Source organism: Elephas maximus, chromosome 11, assembly GCF_024166365.1.
Source record: "Elephas maximus indicus isolate mEleMax1 chromosome 11, mEleMax1 primary haplotype, whole genome shotgun sequence".
Classification (NCBI taxonomy): Eukaryota; Metazoa; Chordata; class Mammalia; order Proboscidea; family Elephantidae; genus Elephas; species Elephas maximus.
In genome coordinates, this window is record NC_064829.1 from 81,411,377 (window position 1) to 81,430,505 (window position 19,129).

Below are 19,129 nucleotides of genomic sequence, written 5' to 3' on the forward strand. Positions count from 1 at the left end.
ACCAAAAGGTAGGAGGTTCAAATCTACCCTGAGGTGCCTTGGAGGAAAGGCCTGGTGGTCTACCTACCAAAAATCAGCTACCGAAAACCCCACAGAGCACAGCTCTACTCTGACACACATGGGGTCACCATGAGTCAGAACTGACTTGATGGCAACTGGTTCTGGCTTTCAGCTGCTGTCAATAAGAATTCTACAGTGAGTGGCCATGTGGGTGTGGGGGATGATGTCTGTCCACATATGATAAGGATTTTATATCCTTTTGTATCTTTTGCTTGTACTTCTATAAAATAAATATTATTTTCCCTTTCTTTTATAGAATGTAGCTCATTTTTCTTTTGGAACTTACACCTATGACCAGTAAAATTTCTTATAATTCCAAAATATTAATTATATCACCTCCAATTCAATATGAAGTGGAAAGTCACAGTTATCAAGGAAGAAAAATAAAACCTCCTGAATTTCTCATGAGAATGGCAACAGTACAAGAGTTTCCTTAAAAATCATTTTTGAAAGCAAGTGGCCATGCTTAGCCCCTCATAGAGCCACAAAGTGGAAGACCGCTAAACCCCATGTGGCAGCTCCACATGCCACCTGCTGGGAGCAGCTCACACCGTCCAGTATCAAAGGGGACCCTGCACTGGCCACTCAGGACATCCAGCAGCCACATAGCTTTTCCCAAGGGACGTTGACTGTGTCCCTTGGAACTCAAACCACAAAGTCATAAAGAAAAAGCTTTGAATAGATATTTAGGTCCTACTTGCTTCAGACTTCTTCAGAATTTCTGCCTAACTTCCATTCTTTTGCCCTCCTTCTCAATCCACATCTGCCTACCTCGTGTTCTATTCCATTCCTGCCTCTTTTTGCTACAGCCATGAGTTCATCAGCTCTGGGTGTACATTCTCTTTGTGCAAAGCCCACCGGGCAGCACTGACAACAGTTCACATCAAGTACATATCCCCTGGGATGTGTAGCTCCTGGAGCAGCGGTCCCAAGGGGCCTCCGCAGCATGTGCGTTAGATCGACAGCCAGGAGACCGAGAGAACAACTGTGGAATTTCCATGGCAACATCAGTATAACTCAGGGCACTGCTTTTTCTGTGAACCACGGGAAAGAAAAAAAAGTGGGCACACACCTACTTTTTTAAGCCATTAACTTTAGAGGTACGGAAGTGGTGAGCATGTTTTCCTCTTCCCCCCCCCCTCTTACTTTGCCAGCCCAACATGCTGGAAGAAGTAAACCTGTCCACTAAATCTTGATGTGAGGCAAGAATAAATATGTGTGACTTTTACAGCTGTCAGAATTTGGTGCTGCTCAGAAAATGCAGTCTGGTTTTTCCAGGTTTAGTGGTGACTTCAGAGAGCCTTGAAAGGCCCCTTCTTTTCTCTCCTTCTAGAATTGCTATCTCCTCCAGATCTGACTCTCTTTTGCTGCAGCCTGTCTGAGGGGAACCCTGGTGTAGTGGTTAGGAGTTATCGCTGCTAACCAAAAGGTTGGCAGTTCAAATCTCCTTGGAAACCCAATGTGACTGTTCTACTCTGTCCTATAGGGTCACTGTGAGTCAGAATCGACTCAACAGCAACAGGTTTGGTTTGGTTTTGGTCTGAGGGTAAGCTATGCAGATGCACACAAATACATGAAACTTCCCGTGGTTTCCCATTGAAGATAGCAATACAGAAAACCCATCCAGGCACTTGAATATACAGTTCCCATTTAGAGGATATGCTGTAACTATGAATAACACTGACTCAAGGTCTGAATGCACAAAAGTAATTACACTGTGAGCAAACAAATGGCACATTCATTTTAAAGAATTTCTCAGGGAGTCATTCATTTCCTGGAAAAAAGATACAGAAAGATCATATCAAAATTGAACTGGAATCTTGTTTGAAATAAATAGTTGAGAGTACAGCCAAATGAGATCCACCAATACCAACCATCATGTTGTTGTTGTTAGGTGCCATCAAGTCAGTTCCAACTCATAGCAACCCAATGTAGAACAGATCCAAATACTGCCCAGTCCTGCACCATCCTCAAAACCGTTGTTATGGTTGAGCCCATTGTTGCAGCCATTTGTGTCAACCCATCTAGCCAAGAGTCTTCCTCTTTTTCACTGATCCTCTAGATTACCAAGCATGCTGTCCTTCTCCAGGGACTGGTCCCTCCTGATAACATGTCCAAAGTATGTGAGACATTGTCTTGCCATCCTTGCTTCTGAGGAGAACACTGGCTGTACTTCTTCCAAGACAACTTGTTCATTCTTCTGGCAGTCCATGGTATATTTAATATCCTTCATCAACACCATAATTCAAAGGTGTCAATTCTTCTTTGGTTCTTACTCATGGTCCAGCTTTTGCATGCATATGAGGCAACTGAAAATACTATGGCTTGGGTAAGTCACACCTTAGTCCTCAAAGTGACATCTTTGTTTTTCAACACTTTAAAGAGAACTTTTGCAACAGATATACCCAATGCAATATGTTGTTTGATTTCTTGACTGCTGTTTCCATGGGTATTGATTGTGGATCCAAGTAAAACGAAATCCTTGACAACTTCAGTCTTTTGTCCATTTATCGTGATGTTGCTTATTGGTCCAGTTGTGAAGATTTTTGTTTTCTTTATGTTGAGGTGTAACCCATACCAAAGGCTGTAGTCTTTGATCTTCATCAGTAAGTGCTTCAAGTCCTCTTTACACTTAGCAAGCAAGATTGTGTCATCTGCACATCACAGGTTGTTAACGAGTCTTTCTCCAATCCTGATGCCGTGTTCTTCTTCACATAGTCCAGATTCTTAGATTTTTTGTTCAGCATACAGATTGAATAGGTATGGTGAAAGGATATAATCCTTCCACACACCTTTCCTGATTTTAAACCATGAAGTATCCCTTTGTTCTGTTCCAAAGACTGCCCCTTGGTCTATGTACAGGTCCCACATGAGCACAGTTATTCTTTGCAATGCTATCCATAATTTGTTATGATCCACACAAATGCCTTTGCATAGTAAATAAAACACAGGTAAACACCTTTCTGGTATTCTCTGCTTTCAGCCAATATCCATCTGACATCAACAGTGATATTCCTTGTTCCACTGCCAGAAATTCAAGCCAGATTCAGAAAAGTACATGGAATGCCATCATATCACATGGTTTATGGATTGGTAGTGCTATTGAATTGATTCTTTTTATGCAACAGCCAGTAAATTGTTCTAAATGTTTGCTTTATGACTGAATGATCATGTTATTCACTGGCAGAAGCTAAGCACATTGTCATGGGAAAAATATTGGTGTTGATGCTACTTGATGTTAAAATTAACTGCTGAATGTGAATATTTCACTTCCATCAGGGAAAACTGGACCGAGGACATTCTTCACCCCAGAAACAGACTCTGCTCTGGATAAAGTACAGCCCTCTGTTTGCAGGGGGCATTCGATCAACATCACCGACTCATTCATTGGCTGGCAAGTGGCAGTGGTTAGTGATGAGAAATGTGAGCATGGGGAGCAGGAGAAGGCAGTGGGGTAAGGGAGAAAAGGGATGAGGCTTCAGGCGTTCCTACTCCCTGACTCATTGCACAAAGCATCTCATTTGTCATATGTCACAAGAGATTGCGGAGTGAAGTGCCTCCAACTTCTGCTGATGGTTAATTATACTAATTTCATTTTAACTGAGTCCCCCTAGTTCAACACTAGGCACATTTCAACATGGCTCTGGAGCTGAATGTGTTAACACCCACTCTAACCACTTTGGAATGTAGCCAACTACCTGCAACAGCAAAGTATTTGAAGCCCCCTCCTCTCTGCAGAGATCACAGATTGTGTGACATGGAGGATAAGGCATTATTGAAAAATTCATAGAGTGCAACCGACAAGACCATCGGGGCGAGTGACAGTGGACAGAGAGCCAAAAGACATGAGTTTAAGTCCCAACTTGCCAATTTACAAGTCATACGACCTTGGGCAATTTATAATCTCATGGAGTCTCTGCTCTTTTTCTGTATAAAGGGATGGTAATTATTCTACCTCATATGCAAGGATTGTTGGGAGGATCAGAATGTAACACTTTCACTGTGAATATCCTGCAGGCCACAAAGTTCTATGAAATGTATAGGCTTGCTGTTATGCTTGCTATATGCACATACACACAGGTAAGCACACTCATATACACATACAGAGACACACAGACATGCACACACATGCACACAGACACACATACCCATGCACACATGTACCCACACACACACTCAGACGTCATTATATCTCTGTTACTCTTTCCATTACTCTTATATATAAATATATATATATTTCATCTATTGGGTAAATGGAGCGAAGAGTATTATACCATTGTCCTGATTTTACCAAACTAGAAGCCCACAAAGACCAGGTAACTTGCTCAAGGTCATATCTAGTATACGGCAGAATTACAACGCAAACCCAGGCTTCTCTGGACTTCTAAACACATCACACTGTCAGCCAACAGTGAGTTGAAAACAGAAGGAAAACACCATTAGGGAGATAAAATATTTTGCGTTCATCTTCCCCATTTTTTTAAACGCACTTAACTAAAACTTCTAACAACTAAAGAAAAAGATATATTCTTTCAGTAGCTGAGCAAAATTGACACCAGAAAGTAAAACAAAAATTGAAGGACAAGGAAATAAAGTCTTTAGAATTATTTTTGTGTTCAAAGTCTTGATGCGTTAAATTTATGTGGTGGTGATAAAGGATATCAACTGTTGGTAAAGCACATTAAGTATGCTAAGTACCTGCCTATGCATAATAGCTCTGAGTGATCTGCCAAGGCTCAAATGAGATGTTGCATAATGATGGCCCATCTTCCTATATACCGCTGCTGAAAATAAGTCATCAGGCACCATTCTAATCAGAGGGAAGTCAGACAAGGTTTTGACTAAACAGCATTAACCCTCGTAATTGGGGCTCCATAAATAAACTTGCAGCACGTCAAAGGTAAGTACTCATTGGCTAAAGTTGAGTAGGAAAATATTTTGCACTTTTTAGTGAATACATCCATCATATGCCCATCTCTGATTTTAAACCAATATTGGAGTGTTTCCATGAAGGACGAAGACAGTCTTCCCCCCAAAAATTGACAGGCAATTCTGCGTGGCTTCAAGAGACTAAAATTCCTTAAAATAAGATGAAATCCATCATCAAATGTGTGTGTTGTGGTTTTGTTAATGTTTCTGCTCTCAAGGCTGTTCGAGGATTTCTTGGTTAGAATTACTGCCACATGAAACTCCATTGGCATGTTCTTAGAGCTTGCATTTCATACCTGGGAGTAAAAATCAGTGAGTAGACTTATGTGCTGAGAGCTCTCATCAAAGAGAGTGTTCTTACTTTTAAAAGCTATGCTTCTCAGATGAACTCAATTGTAAGAACAACCCCCAAGTTCTTCTCCTCAGTCTAATTTTTGGTGAGAAGGCCAATTACTGATAGGGAAAAAAGGTGCAAAATCTGATTAGGTCAGCCTTTACATGCCCACAAAGCTCTGAGAACTGGGTCATGAACCCACCGTTTTACCTCATATACTACCCCGACCCCATCCACCAAGTATATTAGAAAAATTTTGTAGAAGTGTTTTGTAAACTGCAAAACTCTTCTAATGTGATATGTTGTTGTTGCTATTGTTACAGAAAATTAGCCTGGGGAAGCCTGGTGGGTCCACTACCAAGACTCAGCTCTTCTGTATGTGAGCTATGTGAAATGGGAGGAAGTTGCTTAACCTCTAAGACCTTTCATTTCCTTATGTGTAAATTGGGCTGGTAATGCAGTTGTAAAGATTAAATAGAAAAATGTTAGCAAAGCCTTGAGCACAATGCTGGGCATATATTTGTCATCATTGTTATTAGCTGCTGTCAGGTCGGCTTTGGCTATGGCGACCACAGGTGCAACAGAAGGAAAGGTTGCCTGGTCCTGCACCATCTTCACCATCATTGGTATGCTCGAGTCCATTGTTGAGGCCACTATATATTTTGTGTGCCTTCCAACCTAGAAGACTCATCTTCCAGCACTATATTGGACAGTATTCTGCTGTGAGCCATAAGATTTTCATTGGCTGATTTTCAGAAGCAGATCTCCAGGCCTTTCTTCCTGGTCTGTCTTCTTGATCTGGAAGCTCTCCTGAAACCTGACCACCACAAGTGGCACACTGAAAGTTCTGTCCCCCTCCCCCCCTTCAAGCCCCATGGATTTTTGCTCACTGACTTTCTTTCTGATTTTCACTATTTATCCTCCCCAAGGATAAACTATAGAGTAGGATCCAGTTTTCCTCCAGGGTACTACCTTCCTCAATGTCTCCAAAATAAACGCACAGCACTTAAGCATTTAGGAGCCTAACTCACTACCTGGAAACATAAAAGGCATCAAAATGAGTAAATCTTTAACTTGCTCCCTTGAGGACTCCTGCCCTATACCTATAAAAAAAAAAATATATAGGATGGAATATTTAGGATAGCCACCATCTCTCAAAACAAAACCAAAAGCCATTGCTGTCAAGTCAATTCCAACTCATATCAACCCTGTAGGACAGAGTAGAACTGCCCCATAGGGTTTCCAAGGAGCAGCTGGTGGATTCAAACTTCCAACCCTTTGGTTAGCAGCCAAGCTCTTAACCACTGCACCACCAGGGCTCCATCATCTCCCTCACTTTGCTATGTTTGCGATCCCTTTGGTGATCGGCATTCTTACAGCATCGGAGCCAGGAGCCTTTGCCTTCCTACTCTTTGCAACACACATGGAGCTTTGCTACTTGCTTTATTCAGATCTATGGATACAGGATAGTGAGATTACACACAAGGATTTAAAGGGTATGCTTGCTGCTAAGATATCACAAGTGTCTGTGACAATGAGGAAACTTCTAAGGTATTCACTGAATGGGTCTTTCACAAAAATGCCAAAAGCATAGAGGAAGGAGACAAGAGCTGCCAATGGAACACCGGAAGGAGACATCAAAATCCACCCTCCCTTGATGGAATGTGTGTTGTAGGAAGGGTGGGGGATAAATTAAAAAGAGTTCTGAGAAGGTAACATAATATGGAAAACCTACCTATCTACACAAATTCCAGGAACATTGGACCGCAGAAGGGAGGGGAGACACTGTAGTCTCTTCTGATGCCATGGTGTACCAAAAAACCCACTGCCATCGAGTCGATTCCAACTCATAGCGACCCTATAGGATGGAGTAGAACTGCCCCATAGAGTTTCCAAGGAGCGCCTGGTGGATTTGAACTGCCAGCCCTTTGGTTAGCAGCCGTAGCACTTAACCACTACACCATGAGGGTTTCCGATGGTGTACCATGAAGTCATAAATAGCCCTTAAGACTCTGAAGCTCATCCTGACCCTCATCACCCCGTACTTCTCCAGAAATGTAAGGCACTCATGGTGCCAAGGGGTAGGGGAGATGGGAAACTTCGAAACTGATCGCTGGTGTGTCAATAATTGTGTCCTAAGAGGGAAAGACAGCCTTTTCCAACATTTTATCACTTTAACAGACACTGTTCACTGTGTCTGACTCTGCTTCTGAAAACTTCAGGATTTTGAAGGACAATCAAAGACACTTGGGAAAGATCTGGCACCATCCCTAATTCCTAATTCCCAGATGCAGAACCTAGTCTCAACCTAATTTGGAAACTTCACTCCTAATTACACAGTAAATCAACTCTTCCACTTCCAAGTGGCTATGAAAAATATACGCCTTGGAAATACTGCATACATTATATGTGTAATCTCCCTAGACAAGTATACATAAGAAATATTTAATGATAGGACCCCCAAGCCCAAACTATGTTCCTAGGAGTAATTATTCTGGGCATAATTTAGTAGAGGAATGAAAATTTCATTCAGTGTTTCATTTTTGTACTTTGTAATCATGCATCACCCATTTCTGTCTGGGTAATTACTACTTTGTTTGTCTCTCATCATCACTAGTAAAAGCCTCTATTCTTTAATTGGATATTAATCATGTAGTCACAGTCCATAGGATGCAGAAATATTTCTCATCATGACGGTCAGCTGGGCTCCCAGCATATTAATTTCTGGCATAGCATTGGAGGTTTGGTTGAAACTGTAGAAGCGATATTTGTATTTAGCTAACTTGAGGGAATTTGTAGGGCTGAGGACACTTGAAGTTCTCTGTCAGCAGTGAGCATTCAGTGTAGAACTGAGGACACTGATGTTTACCATCAGCACGGAGCATTCAACACCCTTTGTAAGGCAGGAGGCAGCTATCTAGACTGGTACAGGAACAGGCAGTAGCCCATCTCAACAGCTCCAAAGCCACCTTTTGGCGTTCTGTGTGAAACAACACAACTAGCACAGAGGAGTAAAGCAGAAGCAAAACTCACTTGAAAGAAATAAAATGGGACGTTCTATTTAATGCCTATAGTAAACTTGTTTATCAAACCTGCTTATGGAGGAAGCCAAAGAGTTCTCAAACAAAGATATGGATTTGCATCCAGTAAAGTGGTAAACAGAGAAATTCAGAGACGGCATTAATACGAACAGAAATTAAGCCCTTCCTAATTACCTAATTATCAGGTAGCTCAGTGAACAGTGAATTCCAATGGAGCAAAACCAGCCCCACAAAACTAATGAGGCAAAATAGATCATTTCATAATATTGAATTCTGTTCACCACTCTCATCCACTGTGGAGGCCCGTGATGAGTTGCCCTAGGAGAGGTTTGCCTCAGGTTCTTACAAGACTGAGAAAGAGTATTTCCTGAAGGCACCTCAAGGCCATCTACAAGGACCTTCACAGGCTGATATCCCTGTGGTGCTAAGGATGATCTGATAAAGTGACATTCTACCCTCTCTTGTACTCGCTGTTTTGCCTAGCTGTCCAGGAATTCTCACATCCTTCACAGTCTAGAAGATTCTTATTCTAATATGCACAACTCCAATCACAGAGTCTAATGAAAACACAAACTTTTCTTGAGAGCTTATTAACTTATAGCTATGTTCTCCAAAGCATGTGGCAGGGAGCCCTGCCTATGGGTGTAAATAGCTATTATCTGAGGGGAAAAAATCAAGGTTCCCTGGTATAAGCTTATGAGAGCAAAAACCTTATCTGTCTTGTTCATAGGTATATCCCTAGGTCTAGAAGATTTTATAGACCCTCAATTAAATATCTGTCGAATTAATAAGTAAAAGTTTTAATGACCAAGAATAGGAAAAGAAACTAGAATACAATTACACAATATTAAACCGGTTTCTTTACTCTTAGGCTTCTCAGAGCCTATTAATATGCTAAGGTGTATAGTAAATCTTTAAGAGATAGTCTAGTTGGCATGTTTCCCAAATATAATTTATCACAGAAGCCTTTTCTCTCGGGTCATCTGAAGGGACTCGTGTTCTAAGATCTTAAAAAAAAAAAAAAAACCCTATAGGACAGAGTAGAACTACCACCATGGGGTTTCCAAGGAACAGTTGGTTAGCAGCTGCATTCTTAATCACTGCACCACCAGAGCTCCAAGAACTGTCTATATGGGGTCAAATTGACTACAGCAACTGGAAAAATTAGATGGGAAGCTTAGGTGGCAGTAAGTTCATGTCAATGGGGGAGGAGCAACTCAGATAATGAGGGTGAGAATGGTTGTACAACTCAGAGAATGTAATCAATGCCTCTGAACTGTACATGTAGAAACTGTTGAGTTGGTGTGTGTTTTGCTGTGTGTATTCTCAACAACAACAAAAAATAAAATAAAGTAGGTATAAATTGTATGTATAAAAAAGACATTGATATAAGTGTGAATTAAGGGTATTCTTCCTTTTGCAGTTTAAAATGTGCAGGCCCTATAAATTTGAATTAGTTGAAGACTCTCCTGAATTTTTTATAAGTGGCTTTTCATAAGTAAAAATGAATTTCATAACTCAGCTGGTAATCTCTGTGCGTTCCCCAGAATGGCATTTGGGTTTGGCAAGAAACGAGGACCGCCATTGCCAGGGTTTCAAAAAAAGATCCTCTTGAGATAGACTTACATAAAAAATGCTTTCTATCAAAGACATATTTCTCTCTTTTCTTCAGTTAGAAAGCTCTGAAGGAGGTCAAGCAATCACTTGAAAATGTGGCAAAAAACTTTTTTTCCCCAGACAAGTGCTTTGTGCAAGAAAAATCATGTGTCAGATTCTTACAAGTCTGAGAGCAGGAGCTTAGGAGGCTCAGGCGACTTGCCTTTAACGGAACCACAAATGTGGATCTTTTAACTGGTGAGAGGAGACCAGAACCATGGAATAGTGGAGGTGGACAGGACCCCAGCATCACCCACTCCAACTGCTCTGTTTTATGCGTGAGGATGGGACATTCCATGGACTGTTTTCTTGGGTCACACCTTTGGTTAATGGCAGAGCCAGGTTGGGTCCAGTTTCCTTACAGCCCAGGGCTGTTCCCACCTGGCCCAGTGCTCCCATACTACTGCCCTTTGGTCAGGGCCTTGAAAGAAAACATTTTGAAAGCCCTGGTCACTCATCAGTAAACAGTGTATTTTTATGCAAAATTCTTTTAATTGTGCAAGCCATTCACCTACCGGTTTACTCAGCAAGTATTTATTGGACACCTGTTCTACGATCATAGGTCTTTAGGTGGTACAAATGGTTTATGCTAGACTACTAACCTAAAGGTTGGTGGTTTGAACCCACCCCAGCAGTGCCTTGAAGGAAAGCCCTGTCTATCTGCTTTCATTAAGGTAATGGAGGAAGAACAACTCAGAAAAGGAGGGTGAGAATGGTTGCACAACTTGAAGAATGTAATCGATGTCACTAAATTGTACGTGTAGACACTGTTGGATTGGTGTATGTTCTGCTGCATATATTCTTAACAACAAAAATATTATAAATTAGAAAAAAAAATATTACAGCCAAGACTACCCTAGGGAATGCAGTTCTACTCGGTAACACATGGGCTTGTCAGGAGTCTGAACTGACTTCATAGCAATGGGTATGTTTGTTTGTGTTTGTTCTGGGTAATTAAATGACTATGAGTGCTTGAAGATACTGGAATGAATAGGACACAGTTCTTGCCTCTAGAACCTCACAGTTTAATAGCAATGGTTTTTGTTGTTATTGGCCCGAGACCTTGTCAGGGGGTGAGGTCAAAAATAAATTCATAGTAAGACACAGCCTTTATATCAAAGTAAATTAGATGACAAAAATGTAGCTCATATGTCATTAAGGTCATGTTAATGCATCACCATGTATCTGCCTGATCATAAACCCCCTAACATCATTGACACCCAGGCAATTAGGAGCCTCTTGACCAGAGTTTAGGCTTGCAGAGCCAAAATGGAATGAAACAGATATTGCTGCAATATTGTCAAGTCACCCTTGAAAAAGGAAATGCATGGAAAACACAAGAATGGAGTTCATAATGGGAGTGTACAAAGAAATCAAACTGACTAGAGTGCCAGTCAGGACTGTCCCTGGGAGATGGACTGATGGCTTGGAGACAAGGCTATGTGAAGGCTTCAGGGTGAGTTTTCACATTTTCTCTTTCCTGGAGCAAGACATACTGCACCTACTGAGACTGGTCTGTTGTTCTGTTGCTAAGATGTTCCTGTTTGGCCCTAGGTGCCAACCTAGCTTCTCAGTGGGTCTTCTTCACTGATTTCATCTCCTCTTGCAACCCCTTCTGAGCTTCCCCCGGTACCATGTGGCCCATGTGGATGTTGTACTAGCTCCCCATTTCACCTTTCAGCGAGCCCTTCCTTCAGACTATGCTTTCTCTGTCTTAATAAGTCTTCAATCACTATTTCTAGACTCTAATGAATGTCTAATAGCTGATTCAATTCTTTAATCTTCCTCAAGCATGGAGAATGCAATTGCCCTTTAAACTGACATGATTTTTAATTTTGACTTTTAAATACTTATGTAACAGGATACTGTGTTTACACTTTATTTAATGTTTATTGTGCTGCATTTTAACAGACAAGAAATCTTGCTCAAGATGAAACACTTTTTGCATGTTGCTCTTATTTACTTTATGAAAAGAGAAATTACAGTTAGTACTTTCATTTTAATAATGAAGAAATCAAAGTAAAGAACTATCAGTGATACCAAGTAGTCTGATTATAGAGTCAGTATTAAATCATTTGGCTTGTCCTAGAATTTTGTGTTTAACAGACCTCTGATCTTTGCCTTCAGAATATGCCACTGGAAACCCCATTCATGCCACATGTAATTTGTCCTATAAGCTGAACGTGCCCTTTCCTTTCATCTTAATGTCTTTGCTCAGAAAATGTTTTTATTTGGTTTCAAAGGTGATTCTTCTACGTTTAAGTTACCTTTGAAATAATAGGACTTTATTCTTCAGCAATATCATTAACATATGGGTAATACTGGCCACAATAACTGGGCCAAAGCAAATATTCATGAAAACAAATGACCTTTCCTATTCTTAAGATATAGTCTGATCTAACATTTGATATCTTTTGTTTACTCATGCTAATCACCTAGCCTGGTTATCTCCACCAGGCTAATGGAAAAATGCAGTAGGGGAAGAAAAGAAAAAGAAAGAAAGAAATTTGAGTCTATGTAACACATTTCTACTGTGGTAAAGTTAGAGAGGAAGTATAATTGCACAGCACTTCCCTGGTAATATGGGAAGCTGGAGCAAAGTCAGAGGAAACGGAGAACAACGTAGGACCAGGAGCCTTCCACTGTACTACTCTTTGAACTGGCTCTTTGATGTACTGGTATGATAAACCAAAACCAAACCAAACCTGCTGCTGTTGAGTCGACTCTGACTCTATGGCTACCCCATGTGGGTCAGAGTAGAACTGCACTCCATAGGGTTTTCAGTGACTCTAATCTTATGGAGGAAACCCTGGCGCCATAGTGGTTAAGTGCTATGGCTGCTAACCAAAGGGTCAGCAGTTCGAATCCACCAGGCGCTCCCTGGAAACTCAATGGGTCAGTCCTACTCTGTCCTCTAGGGTCGCTATGAGTCAGAATGACTCGACAGCACTGGGTTTGGTTTTTTTGATTTGGTAATCTTATGGAAGTAGACTTCCAAGCCTTTCTGGCCACTGGGTGGATTCAAACGACCATTTCAGTCAGTAGCTGAATGCAGACTCTGCCACCTAGTGATCTTATTGGTATGGTAAACCAAAAAAAAAAAAAATGCCATAGAGTCAATTCCAACTCATAGCGACCCTATAGGACAGAGTAGAACCGCCTCATAGTGTTTCCAAGGAGTCGCTGGTGGATTTGAACTGCCGACCTTTTGGTTACAGCCAATCTCTTAACCACTGAGCCACAAAAGCTCCCTATTAATATGGTAGAATTATCCTATTTAGCTTCATTCCTAGAATGGGTCCTCTAGCTGAGTCAGCACCATGGTGTGGGTGGGACAATTTTATCCCCACACGCCTCAGTTTCTCGCTGGAGTAGACTCTTCCTCCAGCCACCATCAGGCAACAGGCTGAGAGATGTTCACACGTCTTTCAAAAAGTCCAAGGACTTTCACCATTTCTGAATTGCTTGCTGTTACCTTTTTTATATTTTCCCCTTGATCATTTCTTTGAAGCCTCCTTGATGCCGGGTAAAAAGTGAATTTGAACACCCAGCATGATCTTTTTCCTTTGTTTTTTGGTGGCAGGTATGATGTTATCACTTGTATACCTTCCACCAGCCAATATAGGTCAAAAGTGCTTGCTAGAAAACAAAATAATTGCCAGAATAAGACATCTCAGATGACCAAGTAGCACATGTTTTCAAACAATGCTCTGCTCAGGACACTAAATTAGAATGCTTGTTGGCCAGTTCCAGTGGTTGTGCACGTACGGTCAGTCTACTCTGCCAGAGCTTACTGGTTGAAAAAGTGATATGACTCAGGATATATATATATATATATATACACACACACACACATATATATATGTACATACACATACATATATATACATCCATACAAAATGCATATACATACACATATTTACATATATACACATACGTATATACATACATACCTTCCAGACTAAGACAGACTAGGAAGAAGGACCTGGTGGTCTACTTCTAAAAAAATTGGCCAGTGAAAACCTTATGAATAGCAGGGAACATTGTCTGATATAGTGCCAGAAAAGGAGCCTGTCAGGTTGGAAGACATTCAAAATACGGCTGGGGAAGAGTGGCTTCCTCAAAGTAGAGTCAAGCTTAATGACATGGAGTCAAGCTTTTGGAGTCTTCATTTGCTGATGTGGCACAACTGAAAATGAGAAGAAATAACTGTAAAAGGCCATTAATAATTGGAACATGGAATGTACGAACTATGAATCTAGGAAAATTGGAAGTTGTCAAAAATGAAATGCAATGCATAAACATTGATATCCTAGGCATTAGTGAGCTGAAATGGACTGATATTAGCCATTTTGAATCAGACAATCATATGGTCTACTATGCCAGGAATGACAAATTGAAAAGGAATGGCATTGCATTCATTGTCAAAAAGAACATTTCAAGATCTTTGCTGAAGTACAATGCTCTAAGTAATAGGATAGTATCCATATGCCCACAAGGAAGACCACTTAATGAGATTATTATTCAAATTTATGTGCCAACCACTAAGGCCAAAGATGAAGAAATTGAAGATTTTTACTAATTTCTGCAGTCTGAAATTGATCAAACATGCACCAAGATGCATTGATAACTACTGATGATTGGAATGTGAAAGTTAGAAACAAAGAAGAAGGATCAGTAGTTGGAAAATATGGCCTTGGTGATGGAAACGATGCCAGAGATCACATGACAGAATTTTGCAAGACCAATGACTTCTTCGTTGCAAATAACTTTTTTCTACACCATGAACAGCAACTATACACATGGACCTCACCAGATGGAATACACTGGAATCAAATCAACTACATCTGTGGAAAGAGACTTTGGAGAAGCTCGATATCATCAGTCAGAACAAAGCCAGGGGCCGACTGTGGAACAGTCCATCAATAACTCACATGCAAATTCAAGTTAAAGGTGAAGAAAATTAGAGCAAATCCACAAGCACCAAAATATGACCTGGAGTGTATCCCACCTGAATTTAGAGATCATCTTAGGAACAGATTTGACACATTGAACATTGATGACTGAAGGCCAGATGAGTTGTGGAATGATATCAAGGACATCATACATGAAGAAAGCAAGAGGTCATCAAAAAGACAGGAAAGAAAGAAAAGACCAAAATGGAGAAGAGACTCTGAAACTTGCTCTGAAACACAGAGTAGCTAAGGCAAAAGGAAGAAGTGATGAAGTGAAAGAGCTGAAAGGAAGATTTCAAAAGGGGGCTCCAGAATTCAAAGTTAAGTATTACAATGAAATGTGCAAAGACCTGGAGTTAGAAAACCAAAGGGGTAGAACACACTGGGCATTTCTCAAGCAGAAAGAACTAAAGAAAAAATTCAAGCCTTGAGTTGCAATATTGAAGGATTCTATAGGGAAAATATAGAACGATACAGGAAGCAACAAAAGAATTTGGAAGAAATATATAGAGTCACTACCAAAAACAATTGGTCGATGTTCAACCATTTCAAGAGGTAGCATATTATCAAGAACCAACGGTACTGAAGGAAGAAGTTCAAGATACATTGAAGGCATTGACAAAAAACGAGTCTTCAGGAGCTGACAGAATACCAACTGAGATGTTTCAACAAATGGATGTTGGGCTGGAGGTACTCACTTTCTATGCCAAGAAATTTGGAGGACAGTTGCCTGCCAACCGACTGGTAGAGATCCATATTTATGCCCGTTCCAAAGAAAAGCGATCCAACAGAATGTGGAAATTATTGAACAATATCTCTAAGCTCACACACAGCTAAAATGCTGAAGATCACTCAAAAGCAGTCGCAGTAGTACCTTGACAGGTACTAGAAATTCAAGCCAAATTCAGAAGAGGACGTGGAACAAGGCATATCACTGCTGATGTCAGATGGATCCAGGCTGAAAGCAGAGAATACCAGAAAGATGTTTATCTGTGTTTTATTCACTACGCAAAGGCATTTGACTATGTGGATCATAACAGATAATGGATAACATTGTAAAGAATGGGAATTCCAGAACACTTAATTGTGCTCATAAGGAACTTGTACTTAGACCAAGAGACAGTTGTTCCCACAGAACAAGGGGATACTGTGTGGTTTAAAGTCAAGGAAGATGTGCATCAGAGTTGTATCCCTTCACCATACTTATTCAACCTGTATGCTGAGTAAATAATCCGAGAAGCTGGACTATGTGAAGAAGAATGCAGCATCAGGATTGGAGAAAGACTCGTTAACAACCTGCAATATGCAGATGATACAACCTTGCTTGCTGAATGTGAAGAGGACTTGAAGCACTTAACTGATGAAGATCAAAGACTACAGCCTTCGGTATGGGTTACACCTCAACACAAAGAAAACAAAAATCTTCACAACTGGACCAATAAGCAACATCACCATAAATGGACAAAAGACTGAAGTTGTCAGGGATTTCATTTTACTTGGACACAATCAATACCCATGGAAACAGCAGCCAAGAAATCAAACAACATATTGCATTGGGTATATCTGTTGCAAAAGTCCTCTTAAAAGTGTTGAAAAGCAAAGATATCACTTTCAGATTAAGGTGCGCCTGACCCAAGCCATGGTATTTTGAATTGTCCCGTATGCATACAATAGCTGAACAATGAATAAGGAAGACCAAAGAATGGATAGCTTTGAATTATGGTGCTGGCGAAAAATATTGAATATACCATGGACTGCCAGAAGAATGAACAGGTCTGTCTTGAAAGAAGTACAGCCAGAATGTTCCTTGGAAACAAGGATAGCGAGACTTCATCTCATCTACTTTGAACATGTTATCAGTAAGGACCAGTCCCCGGAGAAGAACATCATGCTTGGTAAAGTAGAATGTCAGCGAAAAAGAGGAAGACCCTCGGTGAGATAGATTAACACAGTGGCTACCACAATGGGCCGAAGCTTAACAATGATTGTGAGGATGGCACAGCACCAGATAGTGTTTCATTCTGTTGTACATAGGGTCGCTATGAGTTGGAACCCACTCGATGGCACCTAACAACAACATATACATATATATATGTATATATACCTGTTGTCTGGAAACCCTGGTGGCGTAGTGGTTAAGTGCTACGGCTGCTAACCAAGGGGTCGGCAGTTCAAATCCGCCAGGTGCTCCTTGGAAACTCTATGGGGCAGTTCTACTCTGTCCTATAGGGTCGCTATGAGTTGGAATCGACTCGACGGCACTGGGTTTGGTTTGGTTTTTATACCTGTTGTCGTCGAGTCAATTACCATGGCGTAGAACTGCTCCATAGGGTTTCCAAGGAGTGACTGGTAGATCCAAATGCTGCCCTTTTGGTTAGTAGCCCAGTTCTCAACCACTGTGCCACCAGGGCTCCAAACTTGTTTGGTTTTAAGAAGACTTCAGGGGATATTTTTAGTTTAAAGTTTAAAGACTATCTCAGGGGCTACATCAGAGTCGTAATGACAATGACAGGTAACAATCTCATTGACTTAGGACCATACTAAAAGCAGCACAGGGTTACCCACTCACTGAGAGTTGGAAGATGAGTGCCCAGAATCAGCTCTTTGTGTAGGCCAATGTACCTACCCCACTCAGTACCAGCTGCCCCTATATAGAGCTTCAAGGCCATTGGCAGAGCCTACCCAGGACTCCGTCTACACCTACCTGCCTCATCTAAGTCTCACTGGCTTGTCCTGACTTTATATCCCTCATGCTGACTCTGACCTCCCATGTGGGAACCCTGCCCCTACCTTTCCCAATTAGTGTCTGTATCTGGACTCCTTGGTGTTTGAAGCTCAGTTTACCCCAAACACTCTGATGTGGTCTTCCCTTTGTGCTGTCAGAATACCATTCTGTCTGAGATGTCAACTCTCTACTCTAGTTTGAGCCCTAAAAGCCACCCTCTTAGCCCACTGCCCAGTTACACCAATTCTTGGAGATCAGAGGAGATCTGGTCTTTGTTCTTATTCCCTGTTACGCACCAGACTTGTGGTTTTTGGCAAGTCACAATACCCCTGGTCTTTCAGTTCTCATCTGTAAAGTTGGAACAATGACACATAAAATAGCTGCAAAGACCGAAATGTTTAATTGATACGGTGCCTTGCAATATGCAAAGTACTGCACAAACATAAATGATTGTTTTTCCTTCACTGAAAATGAGCCCCGGGGCAGAATTTTCCTCCAGTCCTTAAATAAATGTTATAACACCCTCCTGCCTTAGGAGCTCTGCAGAGCTGGACAGCAAGGCCTTCTTCCCGGGTGACGCAGGCGTGGTGGATGACTCCTCCCAGAACACCGCCAGGTACGGAGGGCAGTGAATGCCAGTGTGACTTCTAACTAATGTGTTGGAAGTCGGTCCTAAGGGCCTTGAGGACCGGGGTTGCTCCAGGTCACTGTGCCCTTGCAGACAACCCTCCAGCAAGGTAGGGACTCGATAATGAATGGATTCCAGCCTAGTCACGTTGCTGGATTCACGAGGGACGCGGCCTGGTAATGAGCCCTCTTCGCATTGGACAATCCGCCAGGCTGGGGACCTTGGCTGCAGCAGCCCCGGAAAGCTTCCGCGTTCAGGAACACTACCCTTGCTGCAGGCATGTCCTGCCTGATGACGAGGAGACAGCTCACTCTGCACACGGGGAGACTGCTTCTCAGGCCGGAGATCCTGCAGCCAGCTGTTTCCTACCACTGCCACCGTGAGGCCACTGGGAAGTCTCTCCTGTTGTTTGTCCCCCTCCCTCGTTGTTTGCTCACCATCACTGCAAGAGGAGAGCAGTTAACCTGCTTACGAAGTTCTGTGGAAAGAGAAACTGTGGGTTAGTGATATCAAAGAGCTGGGACTACGGCCATAAAGAAGCCTCCACTTGAACATCTGTCTCCTGGAACACATCTGGAAAGGGCACAGCCCAGCTTTAAGAGAGCCTATAATGCACACATCTCAGAGTCTTCAAGTCCTGAAAACATCAGACCACTGTACTAATCCCAAAAGACACAGACTCAACCACCCTAGACCTGAAAAACCAGCAGCAGGAGTTTTGCACATTATTTGCCAAGTCTGTGATACATACAGGTATTTTGAAAGGAAAATATAGGGTCAAAACTTACAGCAAGGATACCA